At 42.6% G+C, this 16,773-nt stretch overlaps 1 protein-coding gene and 1 non-coding gene across 3 annotated transcripts in view; both read left to right on the plus strand.

Annotated features, from left to right (window-relative positions):
- The window catches only part of LOC119849376 (zinc finger protein 420-like), a 3,142,523-nt gene that overhangs the window by 1,247,633 nt on the left and 1,878,117 nt on the right, over positions 1-16,773 (plus strand). The gene's annotated exons all lie outside the window — the stretch shown is intronic.
- TRNAV-AAC lies at positions 3,058-3,130 on the plus strand. The gene has a single exon. It is a non-coding gene; the product is annotated as a tRNA-Val (tRNA).

Here is a 16,773-nt window from a genome sequence, read left to right on the forward strand (position 1 = left end):
ACAGGTGATCAATGGCTCCATATTGAGTTGGCAGCCGGTATCAAGTGGAGTGCCCCAAGGGTCGGTCCTTGGGCCAGTTTTGTTCAATATCTTCATTAATGATCTGGAGGATGGTGTGGATTGCACCCTCAGCAAGTTTGCAGATGACACTAAACTGGGAGGAGAGCTAGATACACTGGAGGGTAGGGATAGGATACAGAGGGCCCTAAACAAATTGGAGGATTGGGCCAAAAGAAATCTGATGAAGTTCAAAGAGGACAAGTGCAGAGTCCTGCACTTAGGATGGAAGAATCCCATGCACCGCTACAGACTAGAAATTGAATGGCTCGGCAGGAGTTCTGCAGAAAAGGACCTGGGGGTTACAGTGGATGAGAAGCTGGATATGAGTCAACAGTGTGTCCTTGTTGCCAAGAAGGCTAACGACATTTTGGGCTGTATAATTAGGGGCATTGCCAGCAGATCAAGGGACGTGATCATTCCCCTCTATTCGACATTGGTGAGGCCTCATCTGGAGTATTGTGTCCATTTTTGGGCCCCACACTACAAGAAGGATGTGGAAAAATTGGAAAGAGTCCAGCAGAGGGCAACAAAGATGATTAGGGGACTGGAACACATGACTTATGAGGAGAGGCTGAGGGAACTGGGATTGTTTATTCTGCGGAAGAGAAGAATGAGGGGGGATTTGATAGCTGCTTTCAACTACCTGAAAGGGGGTTCCAAAGAGGATGGATCTAGACTGTTCTCAGTGGTAGCAGATGACAGAACGTGGAGCAATGGTCTCAAGTTGAGTGGGGGAGGTTTAGGTTGGATATTAGGAAAAGCTTTTTCACTAGGAGGGTGGTGAAACACTGGAATGCGTTACCTAGGGAGGTGGTGGAATTTCCATCCTTAGAGACTTTTAAGGCCCTGCTTGACAAAAAGCCCTGGCTGGGATGATTTAGTTGGGGTTGGTCCTGCTTTGAGCAGGGGGTTGGACTAGATGACCTCCTGAAGTCACTTCCAACCATAATCTTCTATGATTCTAAGTTCTTAAGTCCAGAGAAAATAATACACTGATGGTAATAAGAAGTATATAAAAGATTTTGCAGTCACATGATGGGGCCAGCATTAACCACAACATGGTTCTCTTATGTGGGATGACTCTGAACATTGACTGATCTCCACTCCCTTGTATTTGAAGAGATGTTTAGTTTTACCCTTGGTAAACTACAAGGCTAAAGCAATTTTATGGGTGCTGCCACTATGATTGAAGAATTATTTAGTGCTATAATAGATTAAAAAAAACAGTTATTTTAAAATTGAGCTGCCTGTTATTAAAGGCTGGCTTCTCCAGGTCAGTTCCATGAGCTCGTCTAGAAACACCCTGGGTTTCCTTATGGCTCGGCAGGAACTAAAGAGAATCGACCCATGCTGCCCTTAGCTCAGGCTGATTTTTCTTGGAACGGGGGGTGGAATTGATTTCTTTGCTGTTGAGAAGGGAGCCAGGTCAGTTTTGGAGGAACAAGAACTCCCAGCATCTTCCCAGCCCAACCCAGGCTCCTGCCTCTGTCCCCCTGGGGGCCCTGCATGTCTAACTCTAGAGCATGCAGGGAGTAGCAGCTGAGGCAGAGCACAGTCTGGGCTAGGCAGATGCTAGGACCATAGCACCAGAGGCCTGTACTGCCTCCCTCCCCAGCAGAAGACAATCAATCCCACCCCGACCTCTGCAACAACAGCCTGAGGGCAGAACCCAGAGGGGGGTTTCTCTTTTTGCCCCACTGTGGTGAGCAGGGACCTGGGGTGTTTCTAGCAGAGCAGTTGGAACTGAATTGGGGAACCAGCTTTTAATAACAGACAGCTCAAGTTCAGACTAATTTTGTTACATTTTTTTTTTATAATGTAAAAGAAATAATAAGTAAATGGGCAGCAATTATTGGAACACTATTCCTTGCCATAGAAAGAAATGGCTTTTTGCTTTTCATTATAAGGGAATCAGTTTCATTCACTGTTCAGAATCAATATGCACAGAAATCTGTTGTAAAAACAATGAGGAGTCCAGTGGCACCTAAAAGACTAACAGATTTATTTGGGCATAAGCTTTTGTGGGTAAAAATCCAATTCTTCAGATGCATGGAGAGAAAATTATAGAAACAGGCATAAATATATATTGGCACATGAGGCGAAGGGAGTTAACTTACAAGTTGAGAACCAATGTTGAAGGCTAATTAGGTCAGGGTGGATGTGGGATACTGCGAATAATTGATGAGGAGGTGTCAACACCAAGAGAGGGAAAATTGCTTTTGTAGTGAGCCAGCCACTCCCAGTCCCCCCTATTCAAGCACAAATTGATGGTGTTATGTTTGCAAATGAATTGTAGTGCAGCAGTTTCTCTTGTGTCTGTTATGTTTCATTTCTTAGGTTATGGCACCATAGTGTGGCCATTTCCTTTCCCTCCTGTCTGAGCAAAGCATTGGTATTTTGCACAGTAAAGGTATTTCCTCTGGAGGGAAGGGAAGCTGCATTCATGTACTGAACAATCACTAGAAAATGAACATAAGAACATCCACACTATGTCAGACCAATGATCCAGCTCTCCAGTATCTTCTCTTCTGACAGGTTTCAGAGTAGCAGCCGTGTTAGTCTGTATTCGGAAAAAGAAGAGTACTTGTGGCACCTTAGAGACTAGCAAATTTATTTGAGTATAAGTTTTCGTGAGCTATAGTGGCCAATGTCAGGTATTTCCGCGGGAATGAACAGAACAGATAATCACCAAGTGATACATCCTAAGGACCTGCATCTTTCCCTCACTCTTCTTTATTTTGCTGCATTTCAATTGTTGCTGGAAGCTGTCAGGGAAATGTCCATGGAAAAGTGGCGTGGATGTGAAATTTGTCTGTGTTTTATCTCATTGTGAGATGTGTGTGCAATTTGGAGGCATTCTTGCAGCATTTGTGGTGATTGTTTGAGTTAAAACATAAATTCTTGGTGCCCTTTGCTTCCCTGTTCTTCAAAGGGACACCATGATGTAGTGGCTACTGAGAGAGCCTTCAAAAAAGGCCCCAAAAGTGACAATAACCGGTTTCTGTAGTGTAGTGGTTATCACGTTTGCCTAACACGCAAAAGGTCCCTGGTTCAAAACCAGGCAGAAACAATGCTCCTTTCTCTCTTTTGGCTCCTTTGATCTTCTTTCCATCCAACTCCTTTCTCAAATACATCCATAGCTTATATGCTTTCTTCCTTGATTTTTTTTTTCATTTCATTAAATTAAACTTCATTTCATTAAACTTTAAGTTCAAAAGGAGAAGGTGAACCTGCATTTTGAGGGAAGGAACAGACCATCATTTCAGAGATTGCCAGCTACATAAGAAATCTGAGCATAGAAGAATCCCAACCCTTTGTCCTGCATGGTTAGCTCCCAGCCAGCAGTGTTCCCCACGCTTTTGTTTCTTTTGAACTAACCACAAACAGCCTTGTGTATCCTCTTCATTTCAGAGAAATCTATTGACTGATGATCACATTTCCCCTCCTATCCTGGCTAGGCAGGGTTGTGGTGTGAGGAATGAGCACATAATAATTGCAATGCTCTAACCCATCCTTTTAACATATAACATCACTTTCTCCTTTCTAAATAATATTTTTCCCATAATATTTTTTAACACTCAACAGGTTGCTCATCTTCAAATGATGTTAACACAAGGTCTGAGCTACAGATTTCCTTACTGTTCCCTTGATATTTTTAGCACAGTAAATTGACATAAAAGAGGAACAGAAAACAAAACAATTTCCAATATTATAAATTGAGGACAGGTCTTTTTTTTTTGTCCCCTCAGGGCAACGGAGAACGGATCAGGTTCCAAAATTAGAGACAGAGGTACCAGAGAAAGCCTAGTACAGGTGATAGTGCTTAAGTTTTAATTCTTTCACCACTGTGACCTGGGTTCAATTTCTGGTCAGGAAATGATGCTTTCTTCAACACATCTCTTCACTTGTTGTCTCCTCAATTGATACTTTTTCATGCTCAGATGGGTTTTGGAGACCATGTGACACTCAAACAGCCTCAGAACAGAGCATAGGCACATTCCCATTGTGGACCTGTCATACAACTAGAGCTGTGCAAATCTTTTATTTCCTTGCTTGCTAGCTAGCCTAACCTCTATAATCCAAGTTGACCCAAGATGAAAATTTTTCAGTCTTCTTCTTGAAACAAAACTAATAAATAAATAAATCATTTGTGGCCTACCAAAATGTTTCGGTAAATAAAATATTCATCCAAAAACCATTCACCCGGCTCTATAGACTAGTCTTCAGAATTAGCCAGCTGGAGAGAAGGATTTCCATTCCTGAAGTCTAGTTGCTGAAGGGTTCTGAGGATGAAGCAGATTTCATAGCTTCCACCTCTATGCCGCTGGTAGCTGTCAGGTTGCTACTGGTGAAAGGCAACGTGTTTCAGTGGCAGATCTATGTATAGCTCTCTGTTCAATACAGAGGAGTATTTTTTTTTGCATTGCATATAAAAACAAAATAAATTGTTTTGAAAACTGACCCTGGGATCAAGATGAAACATGGTGATTTTAAATCAAGGACAAAAATCTCGACTGAGTTAAACAGAAGGAAGGCTTTTTCATCAGGTTCTTTCAAATTCTAAAAGTTGAGATGGTTCTTAGAGCTTTCAGTCACATCATCGGCCAGAATTTTCAGATCTCAAACCCACCCGTAAAGCCAGATTTTCAGAAGAACTCAGCTCCCAGTTAGACACCTAAATTTTTGCCCAGTTTTTCAACTTGGGTCAACTTGCCTGTCTATTATTGAAATTATAAGGTTGGTTAGGCTAGCTAGCAAGAGGGAAAAAATAATTTGCACATCTCTATTTGTGTAAAATGGCATGCAGCCTGGACTTTGTGGTGCACAGTGGAAAAACATGCCCACATTCTGCTATTAGTCAGTGGGAAGCTTTGATTTTCATATTGTCTCCAAAGCCCTTCCCAGCATCATTTAGAAGAAGGTGAAGTCAGGAAAAAAAAATCACACGTTTGTTTGAATTGCAAGGAATGAACCAAGGTTTTTTTTGTTGTAAAGTTACTTTCTCTGAGCAAGAATTGAACCCAGGCTTCTGATCCCACCTAAGAGATCATGAAAACTGGAGAAAGCAGAGAAGGTTTCTGCTTGTGAATATCATTTATTCCCCTAATAAGTGAGCAGGGAGACTACCACACCTCAGAAGTCACAGGGCTCTAGGAAACTTGCAACTTTAGCTGAGTGTGATTGTATCTAAAAGCCAGCTGCACTGTAGAGGGCCTCTAGGTGTTGAAAGAGATGTGCCAGCTCGGCCTCCCTGAGTGCTCATAAAACATTTTAGAAAACTTGGGTTGATAGAGCAGCTACTTCCATGGTGTCAGGATGTTCGAATGCTCTAAAATGTACAAGGTGCTATCTTTTTCTCAACTGGGTGTTCTGCTCTCCATTGGAAGCCTGGGTTAATATCCCACTCCTGAAACAATTTTTTTATTCTACATGGAGGAATGGCCTCATTTCAATCTCTCTTTTAACATGAGAAGAGCGCTTGCTTCGGATTTCTGTTAGAGTAGTGGCAAGAGAAGTTGGAAGGAATTCAAATACCTTTAGAAGCTACATATTGAGCCCTAGTTGGGTCAAGTCCAGTTTATTCCCCAGGAAAAAGTTGGTATTGCTTGAGGGTAGGCAGGTTTGGGTGTTAAACATACAGGTGGAGGATGAAGGGAGCAGTACAGAAAACATTGATAATATGGAATGTAAGACTCTTAGTCTCACGGTTTGGGCTTGAGTCCCAAGTTGGGTGCCCTCCCTACTCTGGTTTGACTGTTTCCTGAGGGCACAGAATTGACTACATAGGAGCAAAGATAGGAGGCAGCTAAAACCAAGAGCCCTGTTATAGTGAGCCAACATCCTATGAGGATGTATCAAAACCCTTCTCTCAGCTCAACCAGTTTTTTTTCCTGGAAGAGCCTCTAGGGAGGCCGAAGAAGCAGGTGAGAGGATTAAAATGGGGTAAATGAAAGCCGAGGAGAATTGTTCCCCTTGAGATTTGTTTGTGTTTCTCTTATCAGCCTGGTGGAAGAATCGGCTGCATAATTCAGTATTTCCCAATGCCTTTAATTGGGTTCAGTTTGTGACATTGAGCAGAGGGGTTCCATCATGAGCTGTTTCTGTTCTCACAGGAGAATGGAAATTGGGCCAATTTCCCCATTTGGACAGAAAGTAGCTTGAGACAGCCAGAAGAGTTAGTGGCTTGGAGACAGTACCTCTTTAACCCAGGTTCAATTCCAGGTCATGGAACAGAACGCTTCTGCAAAAATATCCAAAAAATGTTGTGTTTCACTTTAATTCATGAGCACAGTTGTGTGGCAATTAATTAAATTTCATTTATTTAAATTTAGTACATTTAAATTTATTGAATTACTTAGTTTATGTATTAATGTATTTATTAATTAAATTTATTCTTTTTTATTTATTTATTAAATTTAAATTTATTTAGATTAAATTAAATTAAATTAAATTAAGATCCTAAAGTTTCTATACTCGGATTTTTTTAAGTAGCTGGTAATCTCCCAAATAATGATCTATTCCTTCCTTCAACATACAGGAGAAATCCCCTGCTTTTGACCACCATACTCCCAATGGCCCGAGAGAAGTGGAGTTCAGCAGTTTGTTGGCTTCCTGAGAGTACAGAGCTGACAAAATGAGAGCTACGCTAGGGGGCAGCTAAAGCCAGGAGACCTGTTATAATGAATCAGCCTCCCGTCAGGTAGCACAAATGCCCCTCTCTGGGTTTCTATCCCAGAAATATTGTCAGCACAATGATTTTTTTCCCTGATGAAGTCTCCAGATTATAAGCAGAAGACGAAGAAGCGGAGAGGACTGCACTGAGGTCAATGAAAGCAGAGGAGAATTGCTCCTCTGGTGATGTCTTTGTTTTGCTTCTGCTGTGATGCTGATGGAGGAACCTAAAGCATAATTTGAATTTGTGACACCATGTGGTCCTTTTTTGGGGCTCAGATTGTGACACTGAGCACAGAGGTTCCTTCACTCTGTTTTTGTCCCTTCAAGGCAATGGAGAATGGACCAGCATCTGACATTGGCGAAGTAGGAGCCTGAGAAAAACAAAGATGGCTGTCAGAAAAAAAAAAGCCCTACCGGGTGCTTTAAGCGGTGGGCTCTGGTGTTTTAACAGCCATGGCCTGGGTTCAATTCCCCCTGAGAAAGAGAAGTTTTTCAACAAAAATCTCCATTCATTCCACATTTGAAATTGAAAGGAAAAGAGGGCTTCTTGTCTTTATCAACAAGGCAAAAAATGGCTTTTTTATCCTCAAATATTTTTAAAAGGTGCAGGCTTGAGCTGAAGATCTCTAGATTCTCTCTAGAAAAGGCAGGAATTCTTCAGCTAGACTCGGATTCCACAGGAATAATAGAAGCAATGATGTCTAACTAATACCTGCCTTTTTTCGGCGAACAGGAATGTCCGAGTTTTCCATGGCCATTTCCCTTTCAGCGCCTCAGGCCCCATCCAACACTACAAGAAACAAATATGCAGTCAAATACATGGAAAAGTTCTCTCCATAGAGTTCACTGACCAGGCTGGGGGGAAAGTTCTGCCAGAACACTTGGTTATAATATCCCTCCCTGACCTTAAATGGAAAGCAAGGAGATGACTCTTAGAGCACACAACCAGAGTAGGTAGGGCACCCACTTATGATGCAAAACTACAGGTTATGAGTCTCATGTTCTACATTATCAATGTACTGCATCCTTTTCCCTCTACCTGTGTATTGAACAGCCAAGCCTGCCTCCCCTCAAGCCATACCAAGTCTCTTCTGGATAAAGAGCTTGGAATTTACCCAACTAGGTGGCCAGAACACACAGCTTTTGAGGATGTTTTAATTCCCTCCAACTTCTCTCATACAAATGCTAAGCAGCTGGTGTTGTAATGTTATTGGAGAAGTTAAAAGGAGAGTCTTTCTGCAGATAGAAGACAATGATTGTGTCAGGAGAAAGATTTGAACCCATGCCTCCACATGGAACCCAGAACAACAAATGACAGAAAAAGAACAGGAGGACTTGTGGCACTTTAGAGACTAACAAATGTATTTGAGCATAAGCTTTCCTGAGCTACAGCTCACTTCCTCGGATACATTCAGTGGTCAAATAAATTTGTTAGTCTCTAAGGTGCCACAAGTCCTCATTTTCTTTTTGCGGATACAGACTAACACGGCCGCTACTCTGAAAAATTACAGAAAGACTCAGCCTTGAGTCCAATGTGTTAGACCACTTAGGCAGCCTGATACTGTTAGTCACATGCTTTATCAATCTTAGTTTAGTTTAACTTGTTATGAACTCTTCAGGGAGGCGGGGATGGGACATCTCTCTAAACTTCTACAGACCTTCTAAAGCACAGCTTATTTTTATATGTGGTCTCCGTGCTCACTTTTTAAGAGAATAAAATATGGTTGCTACCATTCTGAGAAAATAATGTTGAACCTCAAACTCCTGCATGGTAGGTCCAGACGGCCAAGCAACCAGCACCGACAACTTCTACCACTTTTTGTTTTCAAAATAGCTCAGCCCTCAGTGTGTTCAGCCTTTCTGAAAACCTGGCTAAAATTTTTATTGCCTAAATGGGAGCTGAGTTCTTCTGAAAATCTAGGGGTGCGTATGACACCTGCTGAAAATTCTGACTGATGTGTCTGGAAGCTCTAAGACCCTTCAGAACTTTTATCATGTGCTAGAACCTGATGAGAAAACCTTCCTTCTATAGAACTCAGCAAAGATTTGCTCATTGACTTACAATAACAATGTTTCATCTTGATCCCAATTTTAGGTATCAACAAAATGCATTTATTGTATTTTTATATTATATATAATATATTATATATTATATTATATAATATATATTATATATTATATTAATATATTATATTTTTATATATATTTTATATACAATGTGAAACAAACACACCTCCGTGGGCATTTGGACAGAGGGCGAGAAATAGACCTGCCACTAACCCACAATTAAGAGGCTAATGATCATTCTCTCCAGATGGTTAATTCCAAAGAATTGGATACAGACATGGGTGAAAGGTTTTTTTTGGATGAATATTTTATTTACTGAAATATTTTGGTTTGATCAAAAATGATTTTTGTTTTTAGTTTTGTTTCAACAAGAAAACTGGAAAAAAATCATCTGGAGTTTGCTTGAATGATGACGATGATGATTTTATTGGTTAGGCTAGCTAGGACAAGTGATTTGCACAGCTCTATTTGTATAAACAGTCCACCTGAGAAACATTCCTAATTTCTGCTATGAGGGTCTAGAAAAGTTTGATATGTGTTGATGAAAAGTTTCTTCACCTGACAAGAAATCGAATCCATGCTATAGTGGTGAGAATGCTGTATTGTAAAAACTAGACCACAAAGGAGGTAATAGCTTGCTGTCAATGTTAGGCTTCTTCAGGCAACTTTCTCTAAAAAAAATAAATTTGGATCAACCTGAAATATTATTCAGGTTTCAGATTAGCAGCTGCATTAGCCTGTATCCACAAAAAGAGAGTACTTTTCGCACCTTAGAGACTAACAAATTAATTTGAGCATAAGCTGTAAGCAAAGTGCCATAAATATAAAGGGAAAGGTAAACACCTTTAAAATCCCTCCTAGACAGAGGAAAAAATCCTTTCACCTGTAAAGGGTTAAGAAGCTAGGATAACCTCGCTGGCACCTGACCACAATAACCAATGAGGAGACAAGATACTTTCAAAGCTGGAGGGAGTGAGAATCAAAGGGTCTGTGTCTGTCTGTGTGATGCTTTTGCTGAGGACAGATCAGGAATGGATTCTTAGAACGTAGTAAGTAATCTAGCTAGATATGCGTTAGATTATGATTTCTTTAAATGGCTGAGAAATTAGAATGTGCTGAATAGAATGAATATTCTTGTCTTTGTGTCTTTCTTGTAAATTAAGATTTTGCCTAGAGGGATTCTCTATGTTTTGAATCTAATTACCCTGTAAGGTATTTACCATCCTGATTTTACAGAGGTGATTCTTTTTACCTTTTCTTATATTAAAATTCTTCTTGTAAGAAATTGAATGCTTTTTTTTTCATTGTTCTTAAGACCCAAGGGTTTGGGTCTGTGTTCACCTATGCAAATTGGTGAGGATTTTTATCAAGCCTTCCCCAGGCAGGAGGTGCAAGGTTTTGGTGAGGATTTTTTGGGGAAAGATGTTTCCAAACAACGTTTTCCCAGTAAACCCGGACTTTTGGTGGTGGCAGTGGAAGTCCAAGGGGCAAGTGTAAAATAGTTTGTACCTTGGGGAAGTTTTAACCTAAACTGATAAAAGTAAGCTTAGGAGGTTTTCATGCAGGTCCCCACAACTGTAGCTTAGAGTTCAGAGTGGGAAGGAACCTTGACACAAGGACTGGCCTGTCTCCCAAGGTCTGTGAAAGTGATGGGTCGTCCTTCAGGATAGGTTGGAGATCCTTGATGATGCGCTGGAGAGGTTTTAGTTGGGGGCTGAAGGTGATGGCTAGTGGCGTTCTCTTATTTTCTTTGTTGGGCCTGTCCTGTAGTAGGTAACTTGTGGGTACTCGTCTGGCTCTGTCAATCTGTTCCTTCACTTCAGCAGGTGGGTATTGTAGTTGTAAGAAGGCTTGATAGAGGTCTTGTAGGTGTTTGTCTCTGTCTGAGGGGTTGGAGCAAATGCGGTTGTATCGTAGAGCTTGGCTGTAGACAATGGATCATATGGTGTGGTGTGGATGAAAGCTAGAGGCATGTAGGTAAGTATAGCGGTCAGTAGGTTTCTGGTATAGGGTGGTGTTTATGTGACCATCGCTTATTAGTATCGTAGTGTCCAGGAAGTGGATCTCTTGTGTGGACTGGTCCAGGCTGAGTTTGATGGTGGGCTGGAACTTGTTGAAATCATAGTGGAATTCCTCAACGGCTTTTTTTCCATGGGTCCAAAACCTCTCCAGAGCATCATCAAAGGTCTACAACCTATTCTGAAGGACGACCCATCACTCTCACAGATCTTGGGAGAAAGGCCAGTCCTGGCTTACAGACAGCCCCGCAACCTGAAGCAAATACTCACCAGAAACCACACACCACACAACAGAACCTGAAGGCCCCACATACCTGCTCAAGATACCTCTGATGTTCTAGAAGGGGGAGAGAGAGAGGAAAAAAGCTCAGTCCACAGTGACACAAATAAGCATGAATAGCCAATGATCTTTGTATATAACAACGTAGTCAATTGTGAACCTTCCTATCATTATCCCTTTGAAATGAAACGATGATGTCCACTTGACTTTATAGCCCAGTGTGCCATGGACTTCTCCTGGTTGTATTAGTCTGTTCAGCCATTTGGCACTTGCAGATGGGAACCTCTGTATTGTGCCTGATCCTTGAACATTATAAATGGGGAGCTGGGAAAAGTAAGCCGCCATGTTTCTGGCTGGTTTTGAACTGGGGACCTTTTGCATGTTAGGAAAATGCAATAACCACTACACTACAGGAACTCTAGCACAGTGCTCTGCCCCTGCCTTCAAATTCCATCCACTTGGCTGGTGCTTGCCCTGGCACATCCTGATGGGCGAACCTGGGAGCTGGTAGAACAAAGGACTGGAGCCGGCACTCAGGGAGTCATCCTTACATCGCCCTTCAAACTCCAGCTTGAAGGAGAGCTTCTTTTTCCTCCCCTTGCTGAGAAAGAGCAAGAGGAGAAAGATAGCTCAGGTGTCCATGCTGTCTTGTCCTGCTGCGGAGCCCAAAAGGAGGGACTCATGGTAGGGAAAGGCCCTGCTTTACTGCCAGAAAGCAGCCCACCCCTGCACACAAAGGGACCAAAGAGCATGCCCAAGCCTGGGTTTGAACCAGGGCCCTCTAGAGCTTCAGTCTAGAGCTACTTTAGTGCCTGTAAGGCACCTTTTTGCTCTGCTGCTTCTCTATCCAGGATGCTTTTGCCAGCCATGGCACACAAAAAGGACATCATTGCGAGCGGCCCATGAAGGGCAAGATGAATTTTTGCCTGCCTTGCTCAGCTTAGCTTCCTTCCTCGCCCCATTCCTGCCTTAGTTCCTGGGTTACCTGGTCGCTGAAGGAGATTGGGGCCCAGCTGCATGACACGGAAGTTGGGCAGCTTGACCCCAGCAGCAAGAATCTAGCTGTCACTTGCCGCCCTACCTGTTGACCCAGCTTCACCTACTGGCTGCCAGAGACTTGTCACCCAGCAGCAAACCAGTAGGAGATGGACAGAGCTAACCTCTCCTTGATGTTTGGGCTCATTAAAACATATCTTTAATCGATGATGGCCAATGACAGACTGACATCGCTTGCTATTTTATCAGTTGATAATGCGATTGACCAGTCTTTGGATGTCTCTAATGCTGTGCTTCAGCTCATGAGGTCAACCTTTGAACTAAAGCACTAGCATTAATATTTAAACTCTGCCTCTTACTGTAACACAACTTAAAAGTGTCCACCATGTGTTCGTAACAGTTCAATTTCTAGATGTTAGTACATTTCAGTTACTATTAAAATTAAAAAGTTTCTATGATTAGTTGAAACGATTTTCTTTTATTTGCTCATATATGGCATGAATAAGTACAGATTTACAGATCCCAGAATGCAAATTTATCATCCTATATGAGAGAGAAAATCATGCATCCAAATTGTGCATGAAAATCATAAAATGATCTACACATGCAATATAAAATAAGCTATTCAAAAGTTTAACATATATGGGGGCAGCAAAGAAGCTTCTTGCCTGGGTTGCCATTTGGTCTAGGGGAGGCCCTGTCAGGGAGAGCAGGAGTTAGTTTCACATGTCTATTTTCAGGCTGTAATCTGTGGGCACCCTGCTCTGTGGGAGGGATTCTGGTAGCTGGAACAGGCCCCTGATTTAGGGGGTGGCTGCATGGTTTACAGCGCTCTGATGTCTGAGACAATCTGTCTCTCCCAAAGCCTCAGATCTGCATCCCCAGAAGGCTCCTGCACTGCCTCCCCTCCTTTCACATTCTGTAGAAAGGAGCAGCATCAAGGGTTAGGGATGAGCCATAGGGTGGCAGAAGCTTCAGGAGCCCAGAGTGTTTGCCCGTCTGGGGCATTTTGGCTGAGAGCTCAGGGACACATTGTGAGGCAGAATCCCTGCATCTACATGAAAGGAGCATAAGGACGTAAGAACGGCCATAATGGTTCAGACTGAAGGTCCTGTGACGGGGTGAGTCACAGAAAGCCTCTTGGGCTGCCACCTGATGTGCTGGGACTACCTCTGAGCCCATTTTCCCTGCCAGCTTGGGACTTCAGTGTTCTGCCTTGTTGAACCAGACCCGCTAGCCAGCTACAAACACAGGCCCAGGTCTGAACCACGTCCCCAAAAGCTGCAGGCTTAACTGAAAACAGCTTAAGAAGCGGTCCTGTCTCCAACATCCAGATACCCAGTTCCCAATGCGGTCCAAACCCCAAAAAATCCCTTTTATTCTGTATAAAGCTTAGACAGAGTAAACTCATAAATTGTTTCCCCTCTATAACACTGATAGAGAGATATGCACGGTTGTTTGCTCCTCCAGGTATTAATTGCTTGCTCTGGGTTAATTAATAAGTAAAAAGTAATTTTATTCAATATATACAAAGTAAGATTTAAATGCTTCCAAGTAATAACATAAATAACAAAGTTAATTACCAAGCAATATAAAACAAAACCACTCCCTTTAAGTACCGAGATCTGGGGGTTGGGCACAGTGGGCTTTAAAGCCTTTTACGGCTCTACTATTGTGTTTTTCAATTTTCAGCAGGTGGCTAAGCTGGAGGGCAGGTCAGGCCTGAGGGGAATGGCAGGGAGACCACAAAGAACTCAACCAACTCTTCAGATTGTGGGACACACTGCGTCTATTCAGTGCCATAGCATTGTATCCCCTTTGGCAGAGCCACTGTGAGGAGCATCTTCAGCAATGAAGGCAGTTCCCCACAGTAGTGGCTAACCGGGTTTCTGTGGCCCTTAAATGGCTGGCCATGGTGGAAAAACACTGTAAGTCAGCAGCAGAATGAAGGTGGAACTCTGGGACCTGGATGGGCCTTGATTCTGTCCTGATGGTCTCTGATTGAGGGAAGGGAAACAGTTTTACTGTGGCACGTGGGAGCAGTTGTGTTTCATTTTCAGGCATTGGTATCTGTTCCTGTAGGTTTCTTGTAAGGACATAGGGACGTTAGCAGGTGCGCTCAATGCAGGATTGGCCCAGACACCATAATGTGATGGGGATTGCATTTTCCCTTTTTTTTGTTCTTCCAATAGCATTTCTGTCTGTCATTTCGTTTTGCTTTGTATAACTGTGTTTTCTCCTGGATCTGATATTTAACTGAAGGAAGAAGGTCTCAAGGCACTGGATGGAAGAGGAGGCTGGGGCTAGAGTTGCTAAGAGAGTGAGAGTAGCAAGTTTTCTGTATTGTTTCCTGCCTTCTTTTTCTTGACTAGTTTCTTTTCTGCACCAAACTTGCCCTTTTCCTATATGAGCCTGGTTAGCTCTGTTGGTAGCATATCGACCTTTAAATATAAGGGACCAGAGTTCAAGCCCCTGATCAGGTGGAGAAGAGATCCAGCTTTGGAGATTTGACACAACACATGTACAATCACCTTCCTAAAAGCTTCTAAAATCCCACAGCCACAACTCTCCATTGCACAGCTTGTAAGCTGCACTGTGAATAGATCCTGCACTTGAACCACCCACACAGGAAAGTGGTGCAGGGGAAGGGTGCTGGGCCCATAGCCCAGCAGTTGATGGATTGAAACCATCCTCTGCTAGCTTGGAGTTTATTGCTTACAACCCTGGGAAATAATTCAGTCTGTCTTTATTTCTTCCATATACAAAAGAGGAACAAATTCTCTCATTGCTTACCCTTCCATGGGGATTAAAGGAAGGAATGCAGACTTAGCCCACAGAGTCACCTCCTATAAGAAGAGAGATGTGCAATGACTCCAATCACATGGTTAATTCTGAGGCAGGACCTTTTTTCTTGGAGGAGCAGTAAGGTTGTTCCTGGGCAAAGTCAGACTGATTCATACTCTTCAAAATTCATACCTTACTCCTGGGGGAATTCTGCACCACTGTGCATGCACAGAATTCATGTCCTCTGCAGATTTCTTTTATTCCCCACAGAAAAAGGGGCAGTGGGAGGGAGCGGGGAAGTTACCACAGATTTTGTGAGCCAGCTGCAGAGCTTGGAAAAACAGATGTTGGGGGTCAGAGGGACTTTTTTCCCCTCTCCTAGGATGGTACAGCTAAGGCCCCACTTCCTGGGGCTATGTTCTCAAAGACAAAGTGCATTGCCACGCCTAGACAAGGTAGTGCTTCCCTGTATGAAATGATGTATTTAGCTGCTAAAGTAGACTTGATTCAGGAAAATATTTGTTATATACCACCCCGAACATGGTTAGATAGATAGCTAGATATAGTTGTCATACGTTTTAGTGTTTGAATCCCGAATCAGTCTCTATGTCTGAATAAAGTATAATACCAATCACAAATTTGTCTTTTCTGCTGTTCTGACTCTCTGAACTGGACTCCCTTTCTTGTAATCCATTCTCAATATAGTGTTGCACCTTCTAATTGTTTACTTTTTAAAAAGTTCTTTTTATCAAGTAACCAAAAGTTATTTGAGAATTCAGAATGATCTTGAAAAACTGGACAAAACAGTCTGAAGTAAATAGGATGAAATTCAAAAATGACAAATGCAAGTACTCCACTTAGGAAGGAGTAATCAACTGCACAAATACACAATGAGTAATGACTGTCGAACAAGGAGTACTGCAGAAAAGGATCTGGGGTCATAGTGAATGACAAACTAAATATGGGTCAACAATGTAACACTGTTGCCAAAAAAGCCAACCTCATTCTGGGATGGGTCAGCAGGAGAGTTGTAAGAAAGACACAAGAAGAAATTCTTCTGCTCTATTCAGCACTGACAAAGCCTCAGCTGGTGACACCCCAACACCAGCACCATCTCTTATATTATGACAGCAATAGTTATGAGTTCATGACTCTGATATCCACAAAGGTGTGAAGTCACATTCTGATAGGCTGCAAGACAGATTATAGAATCATAGAATCATAAAATATCAGGGTTGGAAGAGAACTCAGGAGGTCATCTAGTCCAACCCCCTGCTCAAAGCAGGACCAATCCCCAGCTAAATCATCCTAGCCAGGGCTTTGTCAAGCATGACCTTAAAAACTTCTAAGGAAGGAGATTCCACCACCTCCCTAGGGAACCCATTCCAGTGCTTCACCACCCTCCTAGTGAAAAAGCTTTTCCTAATATCCAATCTAAACCTCCCCCACTCAACTTGAGAACATTGCTCCTCGTTCTGTCATCTGCTACCACTGAGAACAGTCTAGATCCATCCTCTTTGGCACCCCCTTTCAGGTAGTTGAAAGCAGCTATCAAATCCCCCCTCATTCTTCTCTTCCACAGACTAAACAATCCCAGTTCCCTCGACCTCCCCTCATAAGTCATGTGTTCCAGTCCCCTAATCATTTTTGTTGCCCTCCGCAGGACTCTTTCCAATTTTTCCACAACTGGACACAGTACTCCAGATGAGGCCTCACCAATGTCGAATAGAGGGGAACGATCACGTCCCTCGATCTGCTGGCAATGCTCCTACTTATACATCCCAAAATGCTATCAGCCTTCTTGGCAACAAGGGCACACTGCTGACTCATATCCAGCTTCTCATCCACTGTAACCCCTTAGGTCCTTTTCTGCAGAATTACTGCGAGCCATTC

This window comes from Dermochelys coriacea, chromosome 28, assembly GCF_009764565.3.
Source record: "Dermochelys coriacea isolate rDerCor1 chromosome 28, rDerCor1.pri.v4, whole genome shotgun sequence".
In the NCBI taxonomy this organism is placed as follows: Eukaryota; Metazoa; Chordata; order Testudines; family Dermochelyidae; genus Dermochelys; species Dermochelys coriacea.